Source organism: Strix aluco, chromosome 11, assembly GCF_031877795.1.
Source record: "Strix aluco isolate bStrAlu1 chromosome 11, bStrAlu1.hap1, whole genome shotgun sequence".
NCBI classification, from domain to species: domain Eukaryota; kingdom Metazoa; phylum Chordata; class Aves; order Strigiformes; family Strigidae; genus Strix; species Strix aluco.
Window position 1 is genome coordinate 10,233,874 of NC_133941.1, and position 13,359 is coordinate 10,247,232.

General features: G+C 42.8%; 1 protein-coding gene across 4 annotated transcripts in view; it reads right to left on the reverse strand.

The window, feature by feature from the left end:
* The window catches only part of LOC141928207 (contactin-3-like), a 113,215-nt gene extending 100,423 nt beyond the window's left edge, over positions 1-12,792 (reverse strand). For 3 of the 4 annotated variants that reach the window (XM_074836048.1, XM_074836047.1, XM_074836045.1), the window contains exon 1: positions 12,695-12,792. The gene's annotated coding sequence lies outside the window, so the exon portion shown is untranslated. Of the gene's footprint in view, positions 1-2,825; positions 2,871-12,694 lie in introns of those variants that run through there. The other variant, XM_074836046.1, reaches the window with a different exon arrangement.
* Positions 12,793-13,359: the final 567 nt, after the last annotated feature.

Here is a 13,359-nt window from a genome sequence, read left to right on the forward strand (position 1 = left end):
TCTTGTCAAGAAGAGAATGATACTTGAGTGCACTTCCATTGCAGCTGAGCAGTGATGGCAACAGAGCTCCTCAGGGCTGCACACAGCAGCACTGGGCTCCACAGCTTCTGCAGGCTACAGGTCCAGGTAAACTGGCACCCAACCCTAATCGAAGAAAAAAGGTTTTTGTCATGAATTGAGCCAGCCACCTTCTTCTAACTTCTACCAGTTTTTCCATCAGTTTTAACAGGGAGCTGTTTGGTCAAGGAAACATATATACATCCTTCTTCTTTCAGTATTAATGATGAGATCTTTAGTCTACAAGAGGAAAACATGTATTTTCTGTGGTGTAAAAAGCTTGGTATACAAATAGAAGCTTTTCAGATGTCACTAATGACATGCACACAAACCTACCAAGTACCTAGAATATCTCTGTATAATCAATAAATCTTTATCCAGAGGAGGCACACATTGCTAAAAACGTATGCTTAAATGCTCAAACAGACACTAGGGACTGCACAGTTGAAAACCTCACGTGAAGGACTACAAGCCTTAGGAACTCAAGTTCTGTTTTTTTCCCAAAAGACTTAATTACTTTCAAATTCAAGGGTTGGGTTACACAGATGCTTTTTCAGCAGCAGTGTTGATTTTGCCTGTACCCTTGCCTACTTATTCACTCCTTAGGTGATGCCAGCATAGCCGTTTGTCAGACCTGCAATGAACAAAGTCAAAGAGCTGTTGCAGGCTAAATTAAAGGGTTACTAAGGGGATAGGTGACTTGATCCTCTGTATGTCTCCCTTGACTCAAGGATTATAGCTCAGAAACAGCCAAGTCACTTAGGCATCTCTTTGTTTTTACTCATTATCCCCCAAATCTTTCAAACTTAGGAGGGATTAAACAATTTATTTAAATTACCTCTATTCTTAACCGTATTTCCTTCCCGACTGCTAAATTAGATTTATCCTCCTCCTCTTCTGCAAGCTTTAGCTTTGCTTTTTATCCTGTAAACCAATGACTGCACATAAAGGAGACTCAAAACCTTGTCTTGCACATCACTCGGAAGTGGCAAAAACTCCCAAGACACATGTAGCAATGCTTATTTTCCACCACAACTCAGCCTGAACTAATGAATTCTGCAAATTTTTAGGTAAAACTCTCATTTCTACTTTAAACTCTTCCCCCTCCCCTTTTTAGTATGGCAGCATCATCTGCAACCTCCTGACCTCAGCAACTTGCTTCAGAATTTAATGGAAAAAGAGGTAAGAAAAATCCTAAAAGATAAAACGTGAGAGCTAGAAACTGATACACTAGAAGGCCGATATAATAATAAGGCTGATAAACACAAAACCTCTCCCTGTTAAAGTTGTTTTAGTTTGTCTGGTTTAAAAATCAGTTTACAGAACAGATAAAACAAGTGAATCAATTCACTTCAAGTGAAGAAATTAAACACTTCTCCATTTTAATGTTACGAGGCTTTATAAAAAAAAAAACACAAAAAAAGGAAAGATGGAAAAATCCCAGCAGATGGTTCAGCAGAGAGGCTCAGCATTGTATTGTACCTCTCCCTTGCAGGAGACCCAAAAGCCGCCCCTGGCCACCTTCCTCACCTCCTCCTCCATCCGTAGGGAAGTGCGGATGTCCTGCCTGGTGAGCAGATCTGTCTGGCCAGAAGGCAAGAGGGTAGAAGAGAGTCAGCTCTAAAAATCAAGTGCTGCAGTGGTCCCTGTTCTACCTACAGGTACCAATTCATAATGGAGAGACTAATTAACACACCGTTTTCCCCTGGGAGGCAGGATGGGTGATAAATTGCAGCGAACCTCAGGAATTTACAACGCCCCTACTATGTCACCGATGATTGGCGCTTTCCTTCACCTCTCCAAGTCTCCACATCTGCACAGATGAAATAACGTCCCAAAGAGCTCTTTGCAAAGTGAGCTATGTGTGAGTTCTTTTAAGAGTTAAAAAATTTAGTGTCGTCATTGTAGATCTGAATGCGTTTGAAGTAATCTGCCGTAAGTAGCATCACACAAACCACAAGATAAACATTTATCAACCCTATACACCCATTTTGCACATTGCCAACATTTCTGCATATTTCAGTACTCAAGGTTTAAAGGGATTCTAACTATGCAGTTCTTCATATTTGCTCATTTGCATTATCTTTTAAGCATTCACTTCTTTCATAGACACAGTAACAGATTTCTCCCCCCTTTCCATTCACTGGTACTCACTCCCACTACAGTAGTTACACTCAACTTAATACTCAAAATCTAATTTTTATGGAATAGCAAACATTACCCCAATCATACCCCAATTTAGGGTAGTAGGCAGTCACCCACTCCGTTCAAAGCATATCTACCTGAAGAGCTGGACTGGGATCCCTGAAGATTCCAAAGCATCTGACTCATCACCTTTAACTTTTAGTGTTTTCTAGTTACAAAAACTAAAGATGTTGGCCACAGAAGAAAACACAAGGGACGACATAATCAAGTGTACAGATAATATTCCATGTGACTTAACAGAGCTTCCATAAAATTTAATCTTGCAGTTATTCCACACATTAGTTACTAAGGCAAGTATTTCTGCTCATGAACAGGAGAGCAAACATGAGAAAAAAAAAAAAATCAAGTTAGGAGTCTGTCTTAACTTAGTTGTGGATTCCCTTCCCTCTGCTGTATGATGATCAACTTACTATGGACAGCCTTCAATGGGCTTCCACTGAACTTTCTGGAAGCATTGCTTAACAGCATTTCCCATTGATTTAAACCACTATATGCAGTGTCCAATTCATAAGATCTGGACATAGGAAAACATGCTTGAAAAAGATAATCTGATATTCACTTACTGGCTTATCTGTGGTCTCAGGGAAAACTTCAGTTCCTTCTATCTTGTGGTTTCAGCTTCATTGGACAGTTACATGAAAGCACTTGGAATCCCTCAGTAAGTTACACCCACTACTTTTTACAAGTCATTACGCTAACAGATGATTCAATTCACATATTTACATGCACTCTCATATAAAAAAGAGGAGAGAAAAGTTAAAAACCCTATCCTTTCCACCTAGACTACCCAAAGCAGATACTCACATTCATACATTTCTCTGCACAGTGAAAAAACACTGTATTTAGTCAACACAAGCAAAAACTAGGACAGATGGAAAGGAAGGAGTTGGAGCCAGCACTAGTGTATAACGAATGCCAATTCATGTACAAAAGCATCAGGAGTTTTCCTAAAAAGCCGGATGCAGGTCTGAATAGTCCAGAAGCTGGTACCAATGCTCAAAACCAGGGCTTACTTAACAGGCAACTTCCAAAGTGGCAAGGCTACTCTCTTGCAACTTCAATCAATCAATGTTTAAATATATCCCCCTGTGACGTAGCACAAATGTTTTCAATTGCCTTTTAATAACTCTAAGGCAATATATTTTAAATCCCAAGGTTAAAAGGAAACAACTGATATCATTAGCAGTTCCACTGTATGGACCAATGAAGTGAAACTTAAATTTAGTACAGAACAACGTGACAGAGAAATTTAGTGCTTAATAAGTTCACATATGTTTCAAGGGCAAGTATTTATAATAATGTGCCCTTGTAATTCAAAATGGGAACAGTGGCCTACCAATAATTCAGGCATATACTCCATTGTAAAAAAAAAAATAATTTAAAAAACACAACAAAAAAAACCCCCACACCGTAAAAATTAAAAGGTTGCTTTCAGTCTGAACTCAGATCTGCCCCTTCCCTTCAGTCTCAATTCCACACAAGCAGATGTGAGCACATGGCCTGAAATGGGGCATCCCAGCACCACAGTGGATTGGCAATGGGCTTTTTTCACATCATTCTGGATGGTCAGGGCAGTCCAAAGGCTGCAACAAAGGGCAGCCTTCAACTAGAACAGCCTCCCCTCTGTGACCATGCCCTTGATTCGCCCTTCTCCCCAGTCATGGTTGGCAGCAGGAGAAGAAATGAGGAGCACCAGCTGTTCCTTCTAATACACTTCTGATTTCTCCACAACTGTCACCTCCTTGAGTATTCGAAGTGGTCAAATTTTAGAGGAGATGGGATGGAGAATAGCCAAAGCATTGCTGGAACAAAGTCCAGTTCTACCACCTCAAAAAATGCTTATAGTTAATATAGTACTGATCTCTTTAATGAAGCAGTTTTAAAAAGCCCTATTTTCTGCTAGATAAGCAACACTAAGAAACTGTACAATGTGATTTAATTGCTTTACAGCAAGAGAGAAATGCTCCTATTATAGCCCCAAGATCCTGTCCCACCTGCAGAAGTAAGGTTTCCTCCTGGTATCACTGCTAAGCACCTACTCCAGGGCTTGAACTACATCACAGCCTAGAGAAATCCTCCTCACCAGCCAACCACAAGCTTCCAAACAGAAACATATGGTCAAGGAGACAACCACCGCCAACATGAGTTAGGGAAGATCCTTACTCAACACAGTGCTCTCCCATAACTGTGGAAATGCCAGAAACATCCCACCTTCAAACCTGCAGCATTTCAGTAATATGCAATGTAATCATTATCCTACACTACTCATGCCATTACATTTATAAATCCTGCTGTTTTAAAATTGTATATTGATTGCAGCAATTATTTAGAATTATTAAAAAACACCCTCTGGTCTCTCTTATTGCAATGAACAATATAATTTCCTGCAACAAAATATTTAACTGCAGACAGAAAACTCAGTAGAATAACCTGAAAGATAAATGTATTTTTCCTTAACACTTTTGAAGGGCTGAATTAATATTCACCACTATTTTCCACAGCATTTGAATGCTCAGATTTCAAATACTGAAGGTAAGAACACAGAGGGTCTTCTACTAATCTTAATAATGTAAAAGACTCAAAGTGCACACACACATGCAATAGTATATATGCCAATAGCTCTTGATCACTGTGCTAAGTTTTTTTAGAGCATTTGCAGCACTTTTTAAAAACAAACAATTGTCCAGCAGCATGTTCCCAGAGCATAACATGCTGCAGTGGGAAAGAGGTACTGGTAGTCAAGCAGTGACCTAGCAGAAATGCTATCAACGTATACTCTGCTTTATAGATTACCCTAGTAAAACATACATGCATATACAGCCTTTTCTATTCATTGCCATTTACAACCTACATCAATACACTTGGCCAAGATGTTAAATAACCCAGGATGCTGAAGAGAGCTTTCCTCCCACTCATAACCTCAGCTTTGCACACACAGGAACCTGCACAACACTTGTAGCAGCAAGCACCAAAAAAATTAACATTTAAATAAAGGAAAAGTCACAGTAAATGCTGACATTTTAGTCGTAAGTTTTTGATGTAAAAACTGCACATGATCCTGCACGTGTATGTTCTACCAGCACCCAGTCCCACCACCCAGGAGAGCGCTACTGTCCTGCACCTGCAAGATCAGGACCACCAAGGGTTACTACCTGCTCCAGCATCTAATAAGCATCAAGCTCACCCTGATGTCTGTCCCCCTCCTCGGTGAGGGTACCAGTAAGTAGTTGGGTGATAACAAATAAAGACCCCGTTTTTATGGTTTTAGAAACAACTATCCTCAACCAGCAGGACAGAATCACATCCAGGCAACTGCAATAAGCCTTATGAAGCCAGGAGGAAATCAAAACATTTGATTATATTCAGGAAAATTAAACAATGGTTTCTATATCAACCATGCAAGTCCTATTTCCCACTTTCTCCATGTAAAATATCTGCACAATAATATGTCATTAAAACGGTATTTTTCATCTCACACATTTTACTGGGAATGCTAAGAGACAAGGACTTCAACAAATGGAGCATCTTCAAAAGCAGAGATGCATGGTTCTTCCGTAAATGAACTGTGAAAATCAGTATGCTTGCAAGCTAAACAAAATTTATCATTTACTGACCCACTCTGGATTGGATTAGACGGGATTGCTCCTTATGTAGTCAAGTAGTGCAATATGCTGAAAATGATTGTCCTGACCTCTGTACAAGCAAAAGGGATGCTGGCCATGCTTTACATTAAGTCAGATTGTGGAAAACCAGTTGATTTTCCCCACCAATTTACTCCAAAGAGAAGTTTACAGCTACAAACAGCTGTAATTTATTATATTTTAAATTTCATAAGAGACCTAAATATGTTGAGCGATAATACTCTTCAGAATTGTCAAGGCCTATTGAACTGAAACGCACTCCCCAAATTACAAACATGGTACTGTGATTTCAGCAGTGCTAGAGAAATAGTACAGTATTTTTTAAAAATGAGCCAGTACACAAAAAACAGGAATAAGAGCAGCATTTTCTAAATCAATTAATGCCAGGGTGGCCCATCACTGCTTGGATAAAAGTGTAGATGGCAAAGTAATCTGGATTTAACCATAAATTTTCAATGAAGCTCAAACTACTGTTTTAAAACTACAGTAAAATGCAAGATTTCTCACTTCTCCATTACAATTGAACGTACAAGTACATCTCAAAATTAAAGAAACATCATACAGGAATAGATCTATAGTAATAGATAGGAAACCTGCCCATACCCGATGCCCCTGGTGCTTCTTGCGCTGTGTCCACCACACCTCACTCGAGCAGAGCAGGTCTCAACTCCACGGTGTCCCTGGCACTGTGATACACAAGTGACTTGCTATGGCTAAAAAAATGCTTTATTAAGGTTTTTTTTATTGAAACACAGTTTGGACTAATTTGTAACAGCTGGATCAGTTTAATCATTCTGGAGTTTTGCTGCAAATAAGCTGCAATCAGAAGATCAGGGACACCTGCCACCACCAGACACACACCTGGGGAGGGGTGCAGCACAGAGCCTTGCTCCATCCTCAGCTGTTGGAATTGCAACCTATTAGGCAGCACACGGGCCTCCAAGGTGACAGGGACATCGGTGGTACTGTCTTGTAAGCCAAGACTTCACTTGCACAAAGATTTTATAAACTCCTTCATGCTTACACTTATTAGCTCCTTGTCATCATATTATGTGTTCCCCCCTCAAGCTGCAGGTCAGAAATTTAAATAATATGCACTGTATTACAGAGATCCTCATGCCCAACCTCCGCCCATGACAGCAGCGCACCAGAAGGAACAAGCCTTTAAATGAAAACAGCTTCCACTGTATCTTTGCATACAGATGGGTGAAGCAACAGTGCATATACATCTAAAGTCATATTAGCAGATCATTTACTATGCAATGATGTTGAGGGACCATTTTTGGGGTTGTGTTTTTTCTCTTTTGGGTTTTGTTTTGGGGTGGTCGTATTTGGGTTTTGTTTGAGGTCGGTTTTTGGTTTGTTATTTTGTTGGTTTTGTTTTTTTGAGTTTGTTTGGGTTCAGCTACAAGACTTCCAGACACAAGAAACAAAGCAGATAACAGGTCAGGGAAAATAAAAGACAGTTCAGTCAACTGTTACATTTCAAAAGCATGCTCTTCATAAGCATAAATGTCACCCTGACTCTCTGGAATTAGCCTGACAACAAATGCTTGTTTCCAATATTTAAAGAGAAGAAAAAAAAAAAAGTCTAACCTATTGCTGTTAAAGTACCTCAAAACAAACCAGTTAGAATAAATACTTGCCCGAGTTTGGTGCATTGGGGTGCAAGTCAGCAGTGTAACTCTCTAATGGAAAAACCATGAGGTTTATTCTTGTATTTTCCAGCACCCAATAAATAACTGATCAATAAGAACCTCTCAGACAAGTCTGGTCATCTCTGGTTTTCTCTTCCTATTATCTGAAGCACTTGTTCAAAAGCCTTTTACAGCCCATGTTGCTGTGTCTCATTTTCTGGGGGCCCACCATATTGATAGCTCTACAGTACATATTTTAAATGCTTCATGATTCACAAACACTGCAAACAGACAAAGTTTCTCCTGTGTGCAATCAGGATTAATAAGACACTAAAACACATGTCCTGCTTTCAAATGCTGTCCATTCTCACTAGGTAATTTTCTCCAGGAGAACACAAGTAGGCTGCAGACATGACTGTTCAGGGCTGAGCACAACTTCAGTAGCATTGACTGCTGTTTTACCCAGCTGGAAATGCAGCAACTTTGCCAGTTAATTATTCTTTACACTGATCAATAGATACATTTTTCTCTTGAAAAATACTTAAAAGTTATATAGTTTGGGAAAAATCCCATATCAGCTATGCAAAATTAAAGTATCATTGACTTTAAGGAATATTATACTTTATTTAAAAAGTGAAACTTTAAGAGTATAAAAACTGCTCTTTCAAATGCTACATACATTACAAGCTGTATTTTAATTGATCTTTTCTCAGACTGAATTTCAACACACATGTTTTAGATCAACACAAAGTATCTGCATTATTCTACCAGCTGCCCACCATGTTCTCTCTTCAATCAACCAAGTATGAGACTAAGCATCCTTAAGATTTTATGAACTCCTGCCACTTCCCTCCATTCTGTATTAGCTCCCCTTTTCTTTGTATTAGGCATCACACTAAAAAAAAAAGAAAAACTCAAACCCTATCTATAGTAAATTTAAGTTGACTGTAGTCAAAGCTTGCCCCCCCTCCCATTTTTGTTATCAAACAGTACCCTCCTGGATACACTTTCATTTAAAAGGCCATCAACTTTGATCTGGTTTTCATCTGTTTCAATGGACATGAGAACAATATGGGCCTTTTGAGCACTGAATCAGTACCTGTAAAGAGGTAAGTACTTCTCAGTTTATGCAAACCTGCAGCCTCTACCTAATCCTTTCCTATGTTAAGGCATGTGACAAGGCATTACTGATCATTTTTTAATTTTCTTCCTCTCGTGTTCTCCTACACCACATGCTATAAAACGTGGATATTCAAATCTACATCGAGAAGTTAGGGCTATGACTCTAAATAGCTTCGCTAAATCAAAGGAGATGTTAGCATAAGAGAAGACTGCAGCTCTATCAACTTCATCCTTCTGCATTTTAATCGTTTTTAATTGGGATATCACTGACTGATCTTTCTCTGGTTTGGCTGAAAGAGGCTGCCTCTGAGGGAAACTTAAGCTGTAGAGCTGCAAAACAAAAAAAAACCAACCCAAACCAAACAAACAGACCTAGGAAAGGACTTGCTGTCACTGCAGGTGTGTTTTGTTAAGGACTGCAGCAAGAGCGACCACTTCAGAGCATGAGCATGAAGGCACATCATCTGCTCCTCCATTTCCAGAGACAGTTTCTGTGGCACATTCAGTTTTGAAGAACCAAAACAGTAACTTTTGACTTCTTTAAACAAAAGTCGATTTTCAAAGTATTTTGTCACTTAAGCCATCTTGACATCACTCATGTACATGACCTTAAGTAATGCATCCATCACAGAAATCCCCCGAATAAGTAATTTCCCATCACCCGTAACTGTAGTAGTGTTCAACTTTAACACATGCATGCATCTCAGGTGACTATGATCTAGCATTCACTAGTTTCAAATATGAACTAGAAGGCTAAATATTTGATACCAGAACAAGACAGACCTAGCTGCCAGAAGTCAGCACCAAGAAGGATGAAAACCAATACATGCAAAAAGTCACTTTACAGATGAACACACTTCCCATTTTCCTTGCATCTTCTAGTATATCAAACCACATCTTCTAATTTATTTCTCAAGCCATTCAAAGTCTTCTCTATACTCAGGAAGTATGCTTACCACCAGCCATAGCCATGCCTCATCACTAATAACTTCTTCCCTCTCTCTGGACGCTCGCTGGCTCATCAGACAGCAGCATCACACCACCATGCCCTTCATTGTTTCAAACACATGAAAAATCTTGCTTGCAGATTGTAGTTAATCTGTGTTTTCTAGCATCAAAGTAAACCCTGATAATCACTTACAGTCATATAAAACCACTGGCTTATGTCATTTATAAGAATCAGTCTCTTCCAGGAAAAAAGTAAAAAGATTTGAACCTATTTGCAGAAGTTTCCCATTACATAAGAATATGAAGATGTGGCACAAAATGAAAAGACAATGACTCTTGCTCAAAAAAAAAAAAACCCAACCCCAAAACCATCCCCCCTGCACAAGCAGTTAGAAATGTTCATTTGCAGGGGGAAACTCCGATTCAAACATTATAGAAAAGTAACATGAAAATATGGCATTCCTAGGTACCTACAGTGACTAGCTCTTTAGGAATTTAAAGAACACGTTCTTTTAGTAGGTCTGTAAGTCACACGTCCCTAAGTCCCCAAGCCCAGTGATTTGCAGACTGGGCACCCAACTGGATACATGCACAGATTTCTGTGCAAGACCCTAACCAAGGTCACCGGCACGGGAGCTGAATGACTGCCAGAGCTACAGGAGTTACGTGCAGGGCCAGAGCTTGCCACTACTCCGCAGCAGCTCCGAACCCCATAGGCTCTCTCAAGAAGTCTAGTAGTGTTACTTCCCTTAACATAAAAGGTACCAAGTCGCAGATTAATTAGGCAACCTTACCTGATATTCTATTCATTAAGCAACCGTCGGCAAAACCAACTTTGGAAAAATCCCCTAGCAGATGCCAGTGCCAACCTGCAGATCCTCTGCTCTGACAACACAGACCCGAATGGCACCTCCTACTGCTTTACATAAGCAGAAAACACCAACGCCTGCAGTTCAAAAGCCTGCAGTTCATTCCCAGGGCAAGACAACGCTACAAGTAATACAGAAGTAAAAACACTATAAAGCCTGTAGGAGCCCTGATGAGCAAGGGAAGTGCCTTTGCAGCTGGACAGCGAGCTCACAGCACAGGGAAGAATCACAGGGCATCAACATGCCTCTAAATTGCAGCCCCAACAAGTCGGCAGCATTTTTAGCAAGAGTTACACACCTTCACTAAACCATTTTCTTCAAATGCTTTCACAAATTCATTTGCCAGATTAGTATGGGAAATCTCTTGCATAATAAATAACTTTCTGGAATAATTCCACATGGAGTAGCGATACACTTTCAATGCTTAGAAGTCAGTTCAGTCTTTCCATTATTAATTTTAATAATTTGTTCATAACTTACCATATACATTAAAAAAATTACATCACTGAATAAAGCTGGCATGCAGCTTAAGCTATCGTTCAAGTTTCTCTTGCAAAATACCACAGTCAATAGTTTGAAGAGTTTGCTTGTCCTTCATAAGGTCTTGAATATTTTTGCACTCACAATAAAAATACTGACATTATTTCCCCTGATGTAAAACAAGCACTTTGAGGACAGCTAAAAATCAGTATGCTATTGATTTTGTGTGTGTGTCAATGTCATCAGTAAGGTAATCACGACTAACCAGTTAGCACCCAAAGCTACTGCTGGCTCATTTCACATCAGAAATGGACTGATCTCTCTCCGACACATACAACAAAATGGTGCTTGGATTTAGGTTAATTGCAGCCAGGCACCATACTTAATTGGCAACAAGGTCACACAGTGATACTGGGGACACCAGCAGCTCATACCCAGTAAGATATGAATCACAAATAAAAATCAAAAAGTTCCAAAAGAGAAGGCAAACCACTCGTGAAGGAACGAACACCAGAGCAGACAAAACCTGCAGAGAGGCTATTGCAGAGAGCTACAGGAACAGAGGGAGAGCAGAGCCATGAGCTATGCCGAGCCACATTACCACCGACTACACCGAGAGAGGTATCACTGAAACTTCGTGTCTAGCTCAATCTTTATCCCCTCTGCCTGATGGGAAAGTTCTGGTTTTGTCGAAATTCAGTGGAAACTGAACAGTCCCAGATGACGCGCAGAAAGCGCAAAACGATTATTCAAGAGGAAAAAGGAAAAGCTTTTCCAAACGCCTTCACTGGAGTGGTGTGGGGTTTGGGTTTTTTTTGAACAAACACGCTGGCGTTCCCACCGACATCAGAGAGAGATGATAAAAAGCTCATATACCCACGTTCTTGAATTTAAGGCAATTATTAGGACTTAATTAAAAGCAAAGCCAGAGGAGCACCACTCTAGAACTTGAGTAACTCCAAATTGACTTAAAAAAATTTTCGGGGAAGGATGCTAACATTCACATTTTCGGTAGTTTTGACGCACCAGTGCAGCCGCCGGTCCAGGCCGAGCCGACAGAGCCCGGCAGCGCCCAGCCCCGCCGCCCCCGGGCGCTCTCCTACCCCCGCAGAAAGCGGCTCGGGAACCACGGACGAATTTTGTTGAGCGTTCGCAACCGAGGAGGAGATGCTTCAGGAGGGGGATGGAAAGTCGCGCAGCGGCTCCCCACCGCGCACGCAGGGAGAGGTGCCTCGCTAATGCAATTAGTAGAAATCAATCAGGCGAACAGCAGCGGTGCGTTTGCACCGGCACTGCAGAAGCACGTACCAAGCGCCCGGGCTGCACCTGACCTGAAGGAGCTTTTATTTTCCTCACCGGACTGTAGATGTTCAGCGAGGCAACACCCCAACCCTCGCTATTAGTCCCCCCAAAGCAGGCAGGGACCCCTCCCCGTCAGCGGCGTGTCCCCGTGGGCTGACGCCGGCTGCGAGCCCCCAGCCGGAGCCGCTTCCCCCGCGCTCGCCGCCGACAGTGCCCGGGGCGCAGCCCCGCTCCCCCCACCTCACACCTGGGCGCCCACGAAGCGGCCCCACGCGTGGCCACGGTTCCTCCCGCAGGGCGGCAGCGGCGCGAGAGCGCTGAGGGCAGCCAGGCACGCGCGGGCGGGAAAGCCCTCAGCCACACCGCTCCCCTCAGCCGCGACCCCGGCGGCCGCCGGGCACCCAGCCCAACTTTGTTGCCCGAAGTTGCCCACCTCAAGCCGAGCCGCTTCCTCCGCCGCCGCCGCCACCGAGCCTCGCCGGAGCCCTTCCCGCCGAGCCACGCGCCGTAATCCTGCCGCTCCCGCGGCGCCCGGCGCCTCTTCTGGAGCGGCGAGCGCCGCGCTTCAGGCGGCGGGGCGGGGCGGGCACGGCCCGGCCTCCCGCCCACCCGCTCCCCCACCGCCCGGGGGCCGAGCCCAGCCCAGCCCAGCCCAGCCTAGCTCAGCTCAGCTCAGCTCAGCTCAGCCCAGCCCAGCCCAGTCCAGCCGCCGTGCCGGGCAGGTCCGACGACGCCGGCACGGAGCGGAGAGGGAAGGCGGCGGCTTCCCTGAGGGCCCGGGAAATCTCCGCTAGAATTTACCCCGAGGCGGCGTGAACTCGCTGCGGTACCTGGGGCGGGAGGGGGAAAAACGGGTAAAATGTTCTCCCGCGGCGAGAAGGTGCGGTGTCCGCCTGCCCCTTCCTGCTCAGGCTGGGCGAGCCTGGTGTTGACGAAGAAAGTTGACACCTAAGAGCTTAAATGAAAACTCCCATCTAGCTTCTGGGCTGCAAGCCCAGGGAAAGAATCAGGTTCACCGAGGTCTCTGTGCAGGAGCCGGATGGAGATTTTATTGAATCTGGCTTCAGCTGATCCCAGTATTATAGCTGTGTTGCTGTA